Source organism: Bufo bufo, chromosome 6 (genome assembly GCF_905171765.1).
Source record: "Bufo bufo chromosome 6, aBufBuf1.1, whole genome shotgun sequence".
In the NCBI taxonomy this organism is placed as follows: domain Eukaryota; kingdom Metazoa; phylum Chordata; class Amphibia; order Anura; family Bufonidae; genus Bufo; species Bufo bufo.
In genome coordinates, this window is record NC_053394.1 from 191,643,709 (window position 1) to 191,659,310 (window position 15,602).

At 49.2% G+C, this 15,602-nt stretch overlaps 1 protein-coding gene across 2 annotated transcripts in view; it reads left to right on the top strand.

Moving 5' to 3' along the window:
* TUBGCP2 (tubulin gamma complex associated protein 2) overlaps window positions 1-15,602 on the top strand; it is a 478,187-nt gene that overhangs the window by 427,446 nt on the left and 35,139 nt on the right. The window lies entirely within an intron of this gene.

The window sequence follows — 15,602 nt, forward strand, 5'->3', positions numbered from 1 at the left end:
GGTATGGAAGCTTGTTCATAAGTGCTGTACTGATACAGGGGAGGGCACAGCTTTAGTTAAACTTATTAACGGGATAAGGATTAATGTATATAAATACTGCGGTGAGTGGCGGGGCCCGGTGTAAGAGTACAGTGACTGCACCGGGACCCGCCCCTAGTTCCAGACTCCAGCCCCTCCTCTCTCCTGGCTCATACATTGCAGTCTGCGATGTAAAGTGGAAGCATTCGCCCCATAAGACGCAGGGGCATTTTCCCCCCACTTTTGGGGGGTGGAAAAGTGCGTCTTATGGGGCGAAAAATGTGGTAGGTTTTAGATGAGGACAATAATAAAAAAATATTATTCATTAGACCTCAGATCAGACCAGCAATCAGACCTCAGCTCACAGCCCCAATAAGACCCTCAATCAGACCTCACCTCAGACCCCAATGTGAATGACCCCCCAATCAGACCTCAGATAAGAGCCCCAATATAAATAAGACAACTCCATTCAGACCTCAGATGAGACCCCAATACCTCATTTGATCAGCCCATCAGCCTCATTTGTTCAGCCCATCAGCCTCATTTGTTCAGCCCCCATGCCTCAGATCACAGAGCGTTCTCACGCTGTGTTCAGCCACAGCACAAACGACAGCAGAGGACCAGAAAGCGGTGAGTACAGAGCCCGGGAAGTGCTGCATTCACCACTTCCCGGTCCTCCGACACCAATGAGCGCTTCCATATTGGAATTGCTCATTAGTATTCACCCCATAAGACGCAGTGACATTTTTTCTCTACTTTGGGGAAAAAAAGAGGCTTCTTATGGGGCAAAAAATACAGTATATAGTATACTTCCAAAAAATTAAAAAAGAATACATGGAAAACTTAATGCGATTGAGCTGAGATTGACAAAATATAAACCACTAGTGGTGCTTTGTCAGAGATCACACAACCAAGGTGGTATACCCTTGTAAAGGGAGAATATTAATCGCCAATATTTATGCAAATATCAATAATTAATATTCATAAATGGGAGGAACCGTCTATTGATGACTCCGCCCATTTATACCTTTATATTATAATAATAATACTTTCGCTATGCTTTACACTGACCGCTACGCTAGCTGCATGCGCCTTACTAACTATCGCCAATAACTACACGTTGCACAGATAGTTACAAGTAACAGTATTTATTACTAACAATACACTACGCACGCAATACTAACAATACAGCACTACAAATCCTAAACTACACTACACATTCCCATATTCCACCCATAAACTAACTAGACAATTCACACATACAAGTAATAACAATAACCCACCCATCTGCACTGTCCCGGGGTACAAGGGGTTAACAGTGGCACTGCAGGGGAGTGCAGGCCACAGACACTATAGATTCAGCACTGCAAGGGTTACTTGCAAGTGAGTGCTGAGATTATCCAGGGGATGCAAGGGTTAACCAGGGGGGTTATCAGGGATATCAGGGGTAACCAGGGCACAGTAATAGGGGTTGTAGGGGTAACCCAGGGGTTAATCAGGGCCACCAGGGTTCAGGGGTCTATGGGGGGTGAACCAGGGGAGAGCAGGCACACAGGGAACCAGGGGATGAGCAGGATATATGGGAATTTCAGGGAAGGGGTTATAAGGTTTATGAAGTCAAGGAAGCAGTAGGGGGTTACAAGGGTTAACCAGGGGATCAGGGTTGTAGGAGTAGGGTTAGGTGAGGGGGAATCGTTGGTGGGATAGGGGTTAATACAGTGGTGGATACTAGGGGTTCTCCAGGGGTCTGCTCCGGTAGGGCTATTCCAGAGCGCAGGACGCACTCTCCTGGGTCCGGTCCTTCAGGAGGGGGCGGCCAGGCACTTCTGTCGAGCGCCGATCGCTCTCTCCTCTTAAAGTATCGGGGTTCGGATCCTCTTCAGCGCCGAATCGCGCTCTCCTTCTGAAGAGGGGGTAAGGGCTGCAGGGGTCGGGTCCGATCGGGCTCTTCAGCCGGAGCGCAGGACGCGCTCCTCTATCAGGTGGGGGGGGTCCCGATCCTGAGCGCCGATGCGCTCTCCAGTGGGGGCCCCGATCCTAACTGCGGAGTGTCGGGGCCGCCGGATATTTATCCCCGGCGGCCCGCACTCCCGCGCCCCCATCATCCACGTGGGCCGACGCAGTGATATGACGTCACTGCGCCGGCCAGCACATCGGGGACGCGCTGCAGACAGGCGGGAGAAACCTTTGATCTCCGCCTGCTGCACCTAGCATTCCGGACAGTGCGATAGTAATCGCACTGTCGGAATGCACATAATAGGAGGAGGAGAGGCTTCTCCCCTTCTTCTATCATGTGTAATTATCTCCAGCGGCGCTGGGGATAATTACAACAAAGGGCTCAGATTCTGTTGAATCTGAGCTCTTTGTATCCATCAGGATGACCGGACCCTTGTCCGGTCATTCTGATGCAATTAGCCAGATTGCATCGGTGCGAATGCTTGGGGCACATTCACACCGATGCACCTGGTTTCAGTTGTAGGAGGGGGGGGTGAGGATATATATAATATACATGCGTATGGATGCTTGGGGCACATCCATACACATGTATACGTTAATATTAGGGACATATATTATATAAGGGGGCACATTATATAAGGGGGCACAAGCCCCTACATTATAAGGGGGCACAAGCCCCTACATCCTAAGGGGGCACAAGCCCCTACATCCTAAGGGGGCACAAGCCCCTACATCCTAAGGGGGCACAAGCCCCTACATCCTAAGGGGGCACAAGCCCCCACATCCTAAGGGGGCACAAGCCCCTACACCACAAGGGGGCACAAGCCCCTACACCACAAGGGGGCACATATTTCCCACAGGGGCCACCATGAGCCCCTGGGGATCACCATGGGCAGACGTGCGCAGATGCTGGGCACATTTGCGCACATCGTCCCATGATGCTATGGCTAATGTATGCACATACAGTGGGGGAAATAATTATTTAACCCCTCACTGATTTTGTAAGTTTGTCCAATGACAAAGAAATGAAAAGTCTCAGAACAGTATCATTTCAATGGTAGGTTTATTGTAACAGTGGCAGATAGCACATCAAAAGGAAAATCGAAAAAATAACTTTAAATAAAAGATAGCAACTGATTTGCATTTCATTGAGTGAAATAAGTATTTGAACCCTCTAACAAAAAAAGACTTAATACTTGGTGGAAAAACCCTTGTTTGCAAGCACAGAGGTCAAACGTTTCTTGTAATTGATGACCAAGTTTGCGCACATTTTAGGAGGAATGTTGGTCCACTCCTCTTTGCAGATTATCTCTAAATCCCTAAGGTTTCGAGGCTGTCTCTGTGCAACTCTGAGCTTGAGCTCCCTCCATAGGTTTTCGATTGGATTAGGGTCCGGAGACTGACTAGGCCACTCCATGACCTTAATGTGCTTCTTCTTGAGCCACTCCTTTGTTGCCTTTGCTGTATGTTTTGGGTCATTGTCGTGCTGGAACACCCATCCACGACCCATTTTCAGTTTCCTGGCAGAGGGAAGGAGGTTGTCGCTCAGGATTTCACAATACATGGCTCCGTCCATTTTCCCGTTTATGCGAATAAGTTGTCCTGTGCCCTTAGCAGAAAAACACCCCCAAAGCAAAATGTTTCCACCCCCATGCTTGACGGTGGGGACGGTGTTTTGGGGGTCATAGGCAGCATTTTTCTTCCTCCAAACACAGCGAGTTGAGTTAATGCCAAAGAGCTCTATTTTGGTCTCATCAGACCACAGCACCTTCTCCCAGTCACTCTCTGAATCATTCAGGTGTTCATTGGCAAACTTCAGACGGGCCTGCACATGTGCCTTCCTGAGCAGGGGGACCTTGCGAGCCCTGCAGGATTTTAATCCATTGCGGTGTAATGTGTTTCCAATGGTTTTCTTGGTGACTGTGGTCCCTGCTAATTTGAGGTCATTAACTAACTCCTCCCGTGTAGTTCTAGGATGCTTTTTCACCTTTCTCAGAACCATTGACACCCCACGAGGTGAGATCTTGCGTGGAGCCCCAGAGCGAGGTCGATTGATGGTCATTTTGTGCTCCTTCCATTTTCGAACAATCGCACCAACAGTTGTCACCTTCTCTCCCAGCTTCTTGCTAATGGTTTTGTAGCTCATTCCAGCCTTGTGCAGGTCTACAATTTTGTCTCTGACATCCTTGGACAGCTCTTTGGTCTTTCCCATGTTGGAGAGTTTGGAGTCTGCTTGATTGATTGATTCTGTGGACAGGTGTCTTTTATACAGGTGACTAGTTAAGACAGGTGTCCTTAATGAGGGTGACTAATTGAGTAGAAGTGTCTAACCACTCTGTGGGAGCCAGAACTCTTAATGGTTGGTAGGGGTTCAAATACTTATTTCACTCAATGAAATGCAAATCAGTTGCTATCTTTTATTTAAAGTTATTTTTTCGATTTTCCTTTTGATGTGCTATCTGCCACTGTTACAATAAACCTACCATTGAAATGATACTGTTCTGAGACTTTTCATTTCTTTGTCATTGGACAAACTTACAAAATCAGTGAGGGGTCAAATAATTATTTCCCCCACTGTATATACCATACATGCCCGCACGTGTTTGCAGGCATGCATGGATATATATGCATACGTCTCAACCGTTCCTCAACAATCCCCCTGTTGTCGGACTATATAATACGACAATATAATGGGGGAACGGGTTGAGATATATTTGCCCCCCTTCAACCCCATCTTTGGTGGAAGTTCAGGAAGAACTGTAGTGCACACTGATCTTTAGGTACTTAGACATCCCTAATCCAGCTTCCTCCGACCTGCCCTTCACCGTAACCTACTCCTCCGTCCACAGGATACACCGTCTTCTTCTTGACATCTTTAGGATACCACACACCCACAGTCTCTCGGTTATTCTGCCGATCTTCAGGTATCTTCGCCCCCCCCAATTCTGGAGTGGGTTCACCCTTACAGTCTTTAACTGGCCTTTCTTTAACAGTCTCTTGGTGTCGGCCACCCCCACTTTGGAGTGACCACACCCCCACAGTCTCTCGGTAATTCTGCCGATCTTCAGGTATCTTCGTCCCCCCCCAATTCTGGAGCGGGTTCACCCTTACAGTCTTTAACTGGCCTTTCTTTAAAGGGTTTCTATCACTTGGTATGACATATTTAGGTGTCAGACACTAGCGATCCGCTAGTGTCTGCTCTAACAAACCATCCTAATATGATAGGTTTTGGGGCAGCCGTTTTGCTAAAATAACAACTTATATCTATATGCTAATGAGCCTCTAGGTGCTATGGGGGCGTCATTAGCACCTAGAGTCTCCGTCTACCTTCATAAACTGCCGCCGCCCAGCGCGTCCCTCCAGCCCGCCCATCTCCTGCTGAATGTGATCCTCCCAGTGCGCGTCTCTGTTCTGCGCATGCGCAGTGAATGTCTGACCGCTTCCCTGCTCAGACATCTCCACTGCGCCTGCGCCGATGACATCATAGTGCTCCGAGGAACAGGCGCAGTGGAGATGTCTGAGCAGGGAAGCGGTCAGACATTCACTGCGCATGCGCAGAACAGAGACGCGCACGGAGAGGATCGCATTCAGCAGGAGATGGGCGGGCTGGAGGGACGCGCTGGGCGGCGACAGTTTATGAAGGTAGACGGAGCCTCTAGGTGCTAATGACGCCCCCATAGCACCTAGAGGCTCATTAGCATATAGATATAAGTTGTTATTTTAGCAAAACGGCTGCCCCAAAACCTATCATATTAGGATGGTTTGTTAGAGCAGACACTAGCGGATCGCTAGTGTCTGACACCTAAATATGTGATATGAAGTGATAGAAACCCTTTAACAGTCTCTTGGTGTCGGCCACCCCCACTTTGGAGTGGCCACACCCCCATAGTCTCTCGGTAGTTCTGCCGATCTTCAGGTATGGCCCGCCTCCAAGGCATCTGGAGCGGGTTCACCCTCACAACCTCAGTCCTTGAGGATTGAGTCCTCTGCTGCACATCCCTCTGCACCAACAGATAAGGATGGCCACCCTACTAGGTTAGGATAACTGGAGTTCTGTGGACAAAGCACCATCTTGTTATCGATGGCACCGCATCCCTGTCCACTCATGTGTACCCAGGCTGATTTCCCCCTGTGATCCCATCTTGTGGAGGCCCGCAGAACCAATGGCATAGGCATGCCCTGGCTCCCCAGGACCCCACAACACAAGAACACAGTCCACACTCTGCTCTCAAACACTCTGCGTCCAATTCCTATCAGAGCTGTGCTGCCTGCTCGGACTAGAATTAAGTGCGCAGCACAACATTACACCAATGTTGTCTGTCCGCCCCAGTCCCCAGCGCAACACAGCCCTACCGAAAACCTTGAGCAAAACAGTGTTATCTGTATCGATCTGAGACCCTGGTTGCCCAGAACAATATCACATCATCCTTTGTGTGCTGCATGGAGAAGGTCCTTATGCCTTCTCCCGACCAGCAGGATTTCCCGTGTGATATTATCTGCTCGCGAACCTATACGTTCTCGATCCACAGTATAACACTGTTCCACTCCAAGGGGACACAGAATGAAACAGAGACAGCAGACGGGACTTACAACACTACATAAATCAGCATGGTAGAACACATCCGTAGACAAGGACTACCACCATCAACATCAAGAAAAACTTATAAACACATAACAAAAACACACAACATGGACATACACAGGGAACAAACGGTGTAACAAATAGTACAGGGGTGTCAAATGTTGCCTAGCCTAGCTTGGCCACTCTGACCCCTCAGCAGCTGGTGATGCTGCCAAGAGGTAACCCCGTTATGGCCAGGTTGACTAGACCCCACTGCACAATTTGTTACCTGGCTGATACTGTTGGACACATTGCAATTACTTGCACAAGGGCAATTCCTTGCAATGTGTCCTTTGTTCCCACACCTGAAACACGTGACTTGGTTTCCTGTCCTGTGTGTTTTGCAGTGTCTCGCTATGTGACCTAGGCCACCACATGCAAAACATCTGATGCTTGCTCTGCATGACCCAGGTCCATCTACACTGCAGCCGTGCTCCCTTCTCCTGAATTGTACCATCCTCAGGGACGCACTCTTCACCACAGTTCTTTTTCCCAAAGTCAGGGAAAAATCTCTGTTAGTCTGGACCGGCTTGACCTGATGATCAGACCGGTCACAGACTACTCTCCCCCCTTGTGGCCCTGCACAGGGCAACATTTTGGGAGATTCCGACCCTGGCTTTACGGAAAAAGAAAGGGCCGGCACCAACTTGGTGATAACCTGTTTCATGCCAGACATTAGCTGGGACCTTACAGCAACCTCAGCCTTCAATTTGGCTACCGTCACATTAGTAGAGGCAGTCCGCTCCTTGAAGGCCTTGACTTCAGTATAAGACTGAGTCAACTTAGCCTCAATTTCCTCCTTCTGCCTCTGCAGCTCTACTAACTGTGACTCTATCCTAGCCACCTGCGCATCTCGGTCAACAGTAGACTGCACATTCTCTGCCAGCTGTGCCTGCAATGTCGAAACCTGGTCCGAATTACTGGCACAGCACTGGCAGTGAATGGCCGGAGGAATTGTCTCCGTTGACTGAGACACCAGTGCCACTTCCTTTGGCTTACAGATGCTAGCCTCAAACGTATGAACGAGTTTGGCTAGCATCCGAAGCCGTTTGGTGGCCTTGTTCAACACCGTCCGTTTGTTAACACAAAGCTTGTCATAACTACAAGCCTGTGCCAACAAATCGGACCACAGCATTTCTGCTGACTTGTATGTAGTGGGGAGGATGGGGTTAAATGTGCTGTGTTTGGCTAAGTGTTGCAGTGTGGGGAAGTCCATACTCACCGTTTGATGAGCGTCCATTTTCTCCTTGGGGCCGTACCTCTTCGTCTTTGCAGCTGCTTAGAAGAAATCCATTTTCCCGGATCGCTTCTTCCCCAGCCGGACTTGTACGCCGCTCCCACGAAGATGGATCTCCTTCAGTCACGTGTGCTCTTCTCCCTTGCAATCACTTGAGCGATGCTTGTTGGTGCTGTACTTTTCCGTGTCTTCTCCTCTTACTCCAGCAACGGTGACCGTGTAAAGCAAATACAAAAATATTAATTCACAGAACAATTATAGATTCTCTGCTAAAGATTTTGATCTGCGCTTGGTGCTGTGAGGAAGAGTCGCGTTACCTGTCCAAATTATCAGGTCCTAGACGCTCAGACCGCTGACCACGTCTCTCTTGCCTGACAATTCACAGGACAACCGACCTCTAGCCTCAAAACCAAACACAGATTTCAAAGTCTAAGCAGTGGGCCTGGCTCGCCAATGTAAATGGAGAATATTAATCACCAATATTTATGCAAATATCAATAATTAATATTCATAAATGGGAGGAACCGTCTATTGATGACTCCGCCCATTTATACCTATATATAATAATACTTTCGCTATGCTTTACACTGACCGCTACGCTAGCTGCATGCGCCTTACTATCGCCAATAACTACACGTTACACAGATAGTTACAAGTAACAGTATTTATTACTAACAATACACTACGCACGCAATACTAACAATACAGCACTACAAATCCTAAACTACACTACACATTCCCATATTCCACCCATAAACTAACTAGACAATTCACACATACAAGTAATAACAATAACCCACCCATCTGCACTGTCCCGGGGTACAAGGGGTTAACAGTGGCACTGCAGGGGAGTGCAGGCCACAGACACTATAGATTCAGCACTGCAAGGGTTACTTGCAAGTGAGTGCTGAGATTATCCAGGGGATGCAAGGGTTAACCAGGGGGGTTATCAGGGATATCAGGGGTAACAAGGGCACAGTAATAGGGGTTGTAGGGGTAACCCAGGGGTTAATCAGGGCCACCAGGGTTCAGGGGTCTATGGGGGGTGAACCAGGGGAGAGCAGGCACACAGGGAACCAGGGGATGAGTAGGATATATGGGAATGGCAGGGAAGGGGTTATAAGGTTTATGGGGTCAGGGAGCAGTAGGGGGTTACAAGGGTTAACCAGGGGATCAGGGTTGTAGGAGTAGGGTTAGGTGAGGGGTAATCGTTGGTGGGATAGGGGTTAATACAGGGGTTGATACTTGGGGTTCTCCAGGGGTCTGCTCCGGTAGGGCTATTCCAGAGCGCAGGACGCACTCTCCTGGGTCCGGTCCTTCAGGGGGGTGCGGCCAGGCACTTCTGTCGAGCGCCGATCACTCTCTCCTCTTAAAGTATCAGGGTCCCGATCCTCTTCAGCGCCGAATCGCGCTCTCCTTCTGAAGGGGGGGTAAGGGCTGCAGGGGTCGGGTCCATTCGGGCTCTTCAGCCGGAGCTTCCGGAGCGCAGGACGCGCTCCTCTATCAGGTGGGGGGGGGGGTCCCGATCCTGAGCGCCCATGCGCTCTCCAGTGGGGGCCCCGATCCTAACTGCGGAGTGCCGGGGCCGCCGGATATTTATCCCCCGGCGGCCCGCACTCCCGCCCCCCCCATCATCCATGTGGGCCGACGCAGTGATATGACGTCACTGCGCCGGCCAGCACATCGGGGACGCGCTGCAGACAGGCGGGAGAAGCCTTTGATCTCCCGCCTGCTGCACCTAGCATTCCGGACAGTGCGATAGTAATCGCACTGTCGGAATGCACATAATAGAAGGAGGAGAGGCTTCTCCCCTTCTTCTATCATGTGTAATTATCTCCAGCGGCGCTGGGGATAATTACAACAAAGGGCTCAGATTCTGTTGAATCTGAGCTCTTTGTATCCATCAGGATGACCGGACACTTGTCCTGTCATTCTGATGCAATTAGCCAGATTGCATCGGTGCGAATGCTTGGGGCACATTCACACCGATGCACCTGGTTTCAGTTGTAGGAGGTGGGGGGGGGATATATATAATATACATGCACGTGTTTGCAGGCATGCATGGATATATATGCATACGTCTCAACCGTTCCTCAACAACGCTTTATTTTGGGTTCTTCAGCATTGTATATATTGACTCATGGTCACATTAATACTGGGTGGCATCTCCACTTGTGATATACAGTATTTTGCCACTCTGGCATGGTAATGGTCATACAGATGCTGGATATCCTCCTTTATTATGTCTTTCCAAACTCTTGTAACTTGTACCTGTAGCTCAGCCAAGGTGGTTGCTGGCTGCTGTTCATGGGAGATCTGTCTCTCCATACAGTCCCAAACTTACTCAATGGGGAAAAGATCTGGCGATCAAGCTGCCCAGGGTAGCTGCTGGATAAAATAAAGGAAATGGTGTTATTCTCTCGTGCTAGATCTTTAGCTGCAGTACCAAAAAGGAAGGTAGGTCCTGACTATATACACTGCTCAAAAAAATAAAGGGAACACTTAAACAACACAATGTAACTCCAAGTCAATCACACTTCTGTGAAATCAAACTGTCTACTTAGGAAGCAACATTGAGTGACAATCAATTTCACATGCTGTTGTGCAAATGGGATAGACAATAGGTGGAAATTATAGGCAATTAGCAAGACACCCCCAATAAAGGAGTGGTTCTGCAGGTGATGACCACAGAGCACTTCTCAGTTCCTATGCTTCCTGGCTGATGTTTTGGTCACTTTTAAATGCTGGCGGTGCTTTCACTCTAGTGGTAGCATGAGACGGAGTCTACAACCCACACAAGTGGCTCAGGTAGTGCAGCTTATCCAGGATGGCACATCAATGCGAGCTGTGGCAAGAAGGTTTGCTGTGTCTGTCAGCGTAGTGTCCAGAGCATGGAGGCGCTACCAGGAGACAGGCCAGTACATCAGGAGACGTGGAGGAGGCCCTAGGAGGGCAACAACCCAGCAGCAGGACCGCTACCTCCGCCTTTGTGCAAGGAGGAGCACTGCCAGAGCCCTGCAAAATGACCTCCAGCAGGCCACAAATGTGCATGTGTCTGCTCAAACGGTCAGAAACAGACTCCATAAGGGTGATATGAGGGCCCGACGTCCACAGGTGGTGGTTGTGCTTACAGCCCAACACCGTGCAGGACGTTTTGCATTTGCCAGAGAACACCAAGATTGGCAAATTCGACACTGGCGCCCTGTGCTCTTCACAGATGAAAGCAGGTTCACACTGAGCACATGTGACAGACGTGACAGAGTCTGGAGACGCCGTGGTGAACGTTCTGCTGCCTGCAACATCCTCCAGCATGACCGGTTTTGCATTGGGTCAGTAATGGTGTGGGGTGGCATTTCTTTGGAGGGCCGCACAGCCCTCCATGTGCTCGCCAGAGGTAGCCTGACTGCCATTAGGTACCGAGATAAGATCCTCAGACCCCTTGTGAGACCATATGCTGGTGCGGTTGGCCCTGGGTTCCTCCTAATGAAAGACAATGCTAGACCTCATGTGGCTGGAGTGTGTCAGCAGTTCCTGCAAGACGAAGGCATTGATGCTATGGACTGGCCCGCCCGTTCCCCAGACCTGAATCCAATTGAGCACATCTGGGACATCCTGTCTCGCTCTATCCACCAACGTCACGTTGCACCACAGACTGTCCAGGAGTTGGCAGATGCTTTAGTCCAGGTCTGGGAGGAGATCCCTCAGGAGACCATCTGCCACCTCATCAGGAGCATGCACAGGCGTTGTAGGGAGGTCATACAGGCACGTGGAGGTCACACACACTACTGTCACGGCCATGGCTATGACCGTGACTCCTGAACCGCATGCGGTTGTCAGCGGTTTTCATTGGTGTTCAATCACAGGTGAGGGCTGTGGTATTGGCCTCACCTGTGGTTGCCGCTGGCAACAGTATGTATGTGGCAGCGTAGCAGGCTGAGCTGTGCCATGCAGCTCGCTACGCTGCGCATGCGGTTTTGTGTGTGATGTGTGGATGTGTGCACTGTGTTTTATGTTATTGTGTGCACGTTCCCTTTAAGTGGTGTTTTCCCTTCCCTGGTGTTGGAAGGGTTAATCCCCTTCCTAGTGTGTGTGATCACTGGGTGTGTCCGACTGTGGGGTGTGGCTTCTTGGCCTATAAAGCCTCACTGCTTTTGCAGGCCTTCAGGTTGCTTCAGCCATGCTTAGCTGAGAGCAGCCTCATGTATTTATTACCTGCCAGTAAGAGCCACCCCTGTGGTCATAAAACCTTAATGTCATAACCATAATGTCACTTTAAGTTATTTCTAGTTATGTGTGATGTCCGTGTGATGTTTTATATGTGATTTTGTGCAGCTATGGATCTGGGTCCCTGTGTGGGGATGCGTTTGTGATCTGCACCCTGCTAACACAGGGATCCAGTCAGCAAGGCTGTGGCAGGTAGGTGGAACTCTTTGTTCACCTGCCATATCCATAGAGCTGTTTATGTTTCCCCTTTTCCTGCAGCTTGGCCGTTGAGACTCCTGCTCCTCCGTGTCTAGGAGGAGTGGGCTTGTCTTACTCAGCTCCTAGGTGAGGGTCATCTTGAGGGCCAGCAGGGACTTTTAGGTTCCGGAGCATGGGCCCTCCTACCATCAAGGTTGGCCCATGTAACTAGGAGCTAGGGTCAGGTTAGGGATGCCTTAGGAGGTGACCTGCTCCCTAATCCTGTCTACATGGCCAAGCAACCTAAACATCACCTGGCTACACACGGCTGAGGATTTCCCCCATCCTCAGCCGTGACAGTATGACCACAGTCGCTCTTACGTGGCGTTCCCTCGAAAGAGGGTAAAGCATGCACCGCTATCTGCGGATGGGGTGCATGCGCGTTCTCCGGAGGGAGAGCGTTATGGGGCTCACAATTTACGGCGCGGTGAGTGGCATTCCCCGCCATTCCCAGCTCACCGTTGTCCGTGTTGGTGTCCCCTTTTTGTTTGTCTTTCCCCTCCCCCCCTCCCATTGTTTCTTATGCCTCACCAACTTTCCCCTTTTGTTGTTGGGAGGGGCTTTGAGGGGTGGGAGTATGCATCCCTCGAAAGAGGGTGAAGCATGTACCGCCGTCTGCGGAAGGGGTACATGCGCGCTCTTCGGAGGGAGAGCGTTCTGGGGGTTTCGCCTCTGACGGCGCGGTGAGTGGCGTTTCCCCGCCATCCCTTCACCGTTGCCTCGTGTGGCGTCCCCCTGATTTTACTACACGTGGTGTGTGTTTGGTATGCGGTATGCATACCTTCGAAAGAGGGTGCAGCATGCAGTGCCATATCAATGTGGCCTGCATGCGCGTTCTCCGGAGGGAGAGCGTTCCTGGGGGTTCTCCGTTTACGGCACGGTTGGTGGCTTATTCCCCGCCACCTTACCTTCCGTGTCCGTGTTGGGGATCCCTCGTCCCTCTCCATGTTCCCATCTCTGGTCGTCTGCTGGCAGCACTCCGTAAGTGGTCCGGCTGCGTGCTGGTTAGGAGTGTCTGCTGGCAGCGACTGGAGTGGGGACGTGAGTGGAGAGTCCCCTCGTCCATCTCTCAGTGGTTCTTTTCTCTTTGTTGCTGGTGCGGGCTGCAGTCCTCGTCGGACTGGCTAGTGTGAGCCGGGAGAGGATGCAGCTGACAGCGACCCCTTTTTAGAACCGGCACTGAGAGTGGACGTCCCCTTCTCCTATCCCCTTGTCTGAGTCCCTCACGTGTCTTTTTTTGGTGGGGGGGCTTTGAGGGGTGGGAGTGTCACGGCCATGGCTATGACCGTGACTCCTGAACCGCATGCGGTTGTCAGCGGTTTTCATTGGTGTTCAATCACAGGTGAGGGCTGTGGTATTGGCCTCACCTGTGGTTGCCGCTGGCAACAGTATGTATGTGGCAGCGTAGCAGGCTGAGCTGTGCCATGCAGCTCGCTACGCTGCGCATGCGGTTTTGTGTGTGATGTGTGGATGTGTGCACTGTGTTTTATGTTATTGTGTGCACGTTCCCTTTAAGTGGTGTTTTCCCTTCCCTGGTGTTGGAAGGGTTAATCCCCTTCCTAGTGTGTGTGATCACTGGGTGTGTCCGACTGTGGGGTGTGGCTTCTTGGCCTATAAAGCCTCACTGCTTTTGCAGGCCTTCAGGTTGCTTCAGCCATGCTTAGCTGAGAGCAGCCTCATGTATTTATTACCTGCCAGTAAGAGCCACCCCTGTGGTCATAAAACCTTAATGTCATAACCATAATGTCACTTTAAGTTATTTCTAGTTATGTGTGATGTCCGTGTGATGTTTTATATGTGATTTTGTGCAGCTATGGATCTGGGTCCCTGTGTGGGGATGCGTTTGTGATCTGCACCCTGCTAACACAGGGATCCAGTCAGCAAGGCTGTGGCAGGTAGGTGGAACTCTTTGTTCACCTGCCATATCCATAGAGCTGTTTATGTTTCCCCTTTTCCTGCAGCTTGGCCGTTGAGACTCCTGCTCCTCCGTGTCTAGGAGGAGTGGGCTTGTCTTACTCAGCTCCTAGGTGAGGGTCATCTTGAGGGCCAGCAGGGACTTTTAGGTTCCGGAGCATGGGCCCTCCTACCATCAAGGTTGGCCCATGTAACTAGGAGCTAGGGTCAGGTTAGGGATGCCTTAGGAGGTGACCTGCTCCCTAATCCTGTCTACATGGCCAAGCAACCTAAACATCACCTGGCTACACACGGCTGAGGATTTCCCCCATCCTCAGCCGTGACAACTACTGAGCCTCATTTTGACTTGTTTTAAGGACATTACATCAAAGTTGGATCAGCCTGTAGTGTGTTTTTCCACTTTAATTTTGAGTGGGACTCCAAATCCAGACCTCCATGGGTTGAAAAATTTGATTTCCATTTTTTAATTCTTGTGTGATTTTGTTGTCAGCACATTCAACTATGTAAAGAACAAAGTATTTCAGAAGAATATTTAATTAATTCAGATCTAGGATGTGTTATTTTTGTGTTCCCTTTATTTTTTTGAGCAGTGTGTGTGTATATATATATATATATATATATATATATATATATATACACATACACATACATACCAGTACATACATATATTTTATTTTTTATTTTATTTTTTTGGGTCTGCTCTGAAATAACTTTGATAGAAGCTTGCACAAAAACTTCAGATTTTTCAAGTGGCTGTTCCACTTGATCTTCTTTCTCGACCTCCTCAGACTCTGAACCGACCAGCAACGTGCATATTCATCATTCCTCCCCAGTATATAAATCAGCCAGCAGCAAAAGTTAGCGTATGTTCCTTTAAAGGAAATCAACATAGAGCAGACCCGTAGGTAAAAGCATTCTGTATAGTTTATTCTACACAGAGTTTTCCTCCTTTAACAACGCATATACAATAAAAAAGCTGCCGACCCGGGTTTCGATCCTGCTTCATCTGGGGCGTCTAGGTTTCAGTTATTTAGGGCAGGTTTTATAGCCACATCATAAAGACACATGACTTACACACATTTAGCGTCTCAATTCCGTTAATTTAGGGCGGGTTTTATAGCTGCATCATAAAATCACATAATTTATACACATTTTGCATCTTTTCAGACTCATTCTTTACCAAAAAGGATATATATATCCCTTTCACATTTATTCTCTTATATCTTTACACAAAAAATTACCAAAAATCTCAATGATAAACTATGAGAGAATATATTAAACTATAAACTCCAATTTCATTATATCTAATAATTAAAAAAACTTTTTCCTACAGTAATCTTTTCCATATTTATCCTAAAATTCTTAAAGACTTATCTCAAAAAATTCTCTCATATA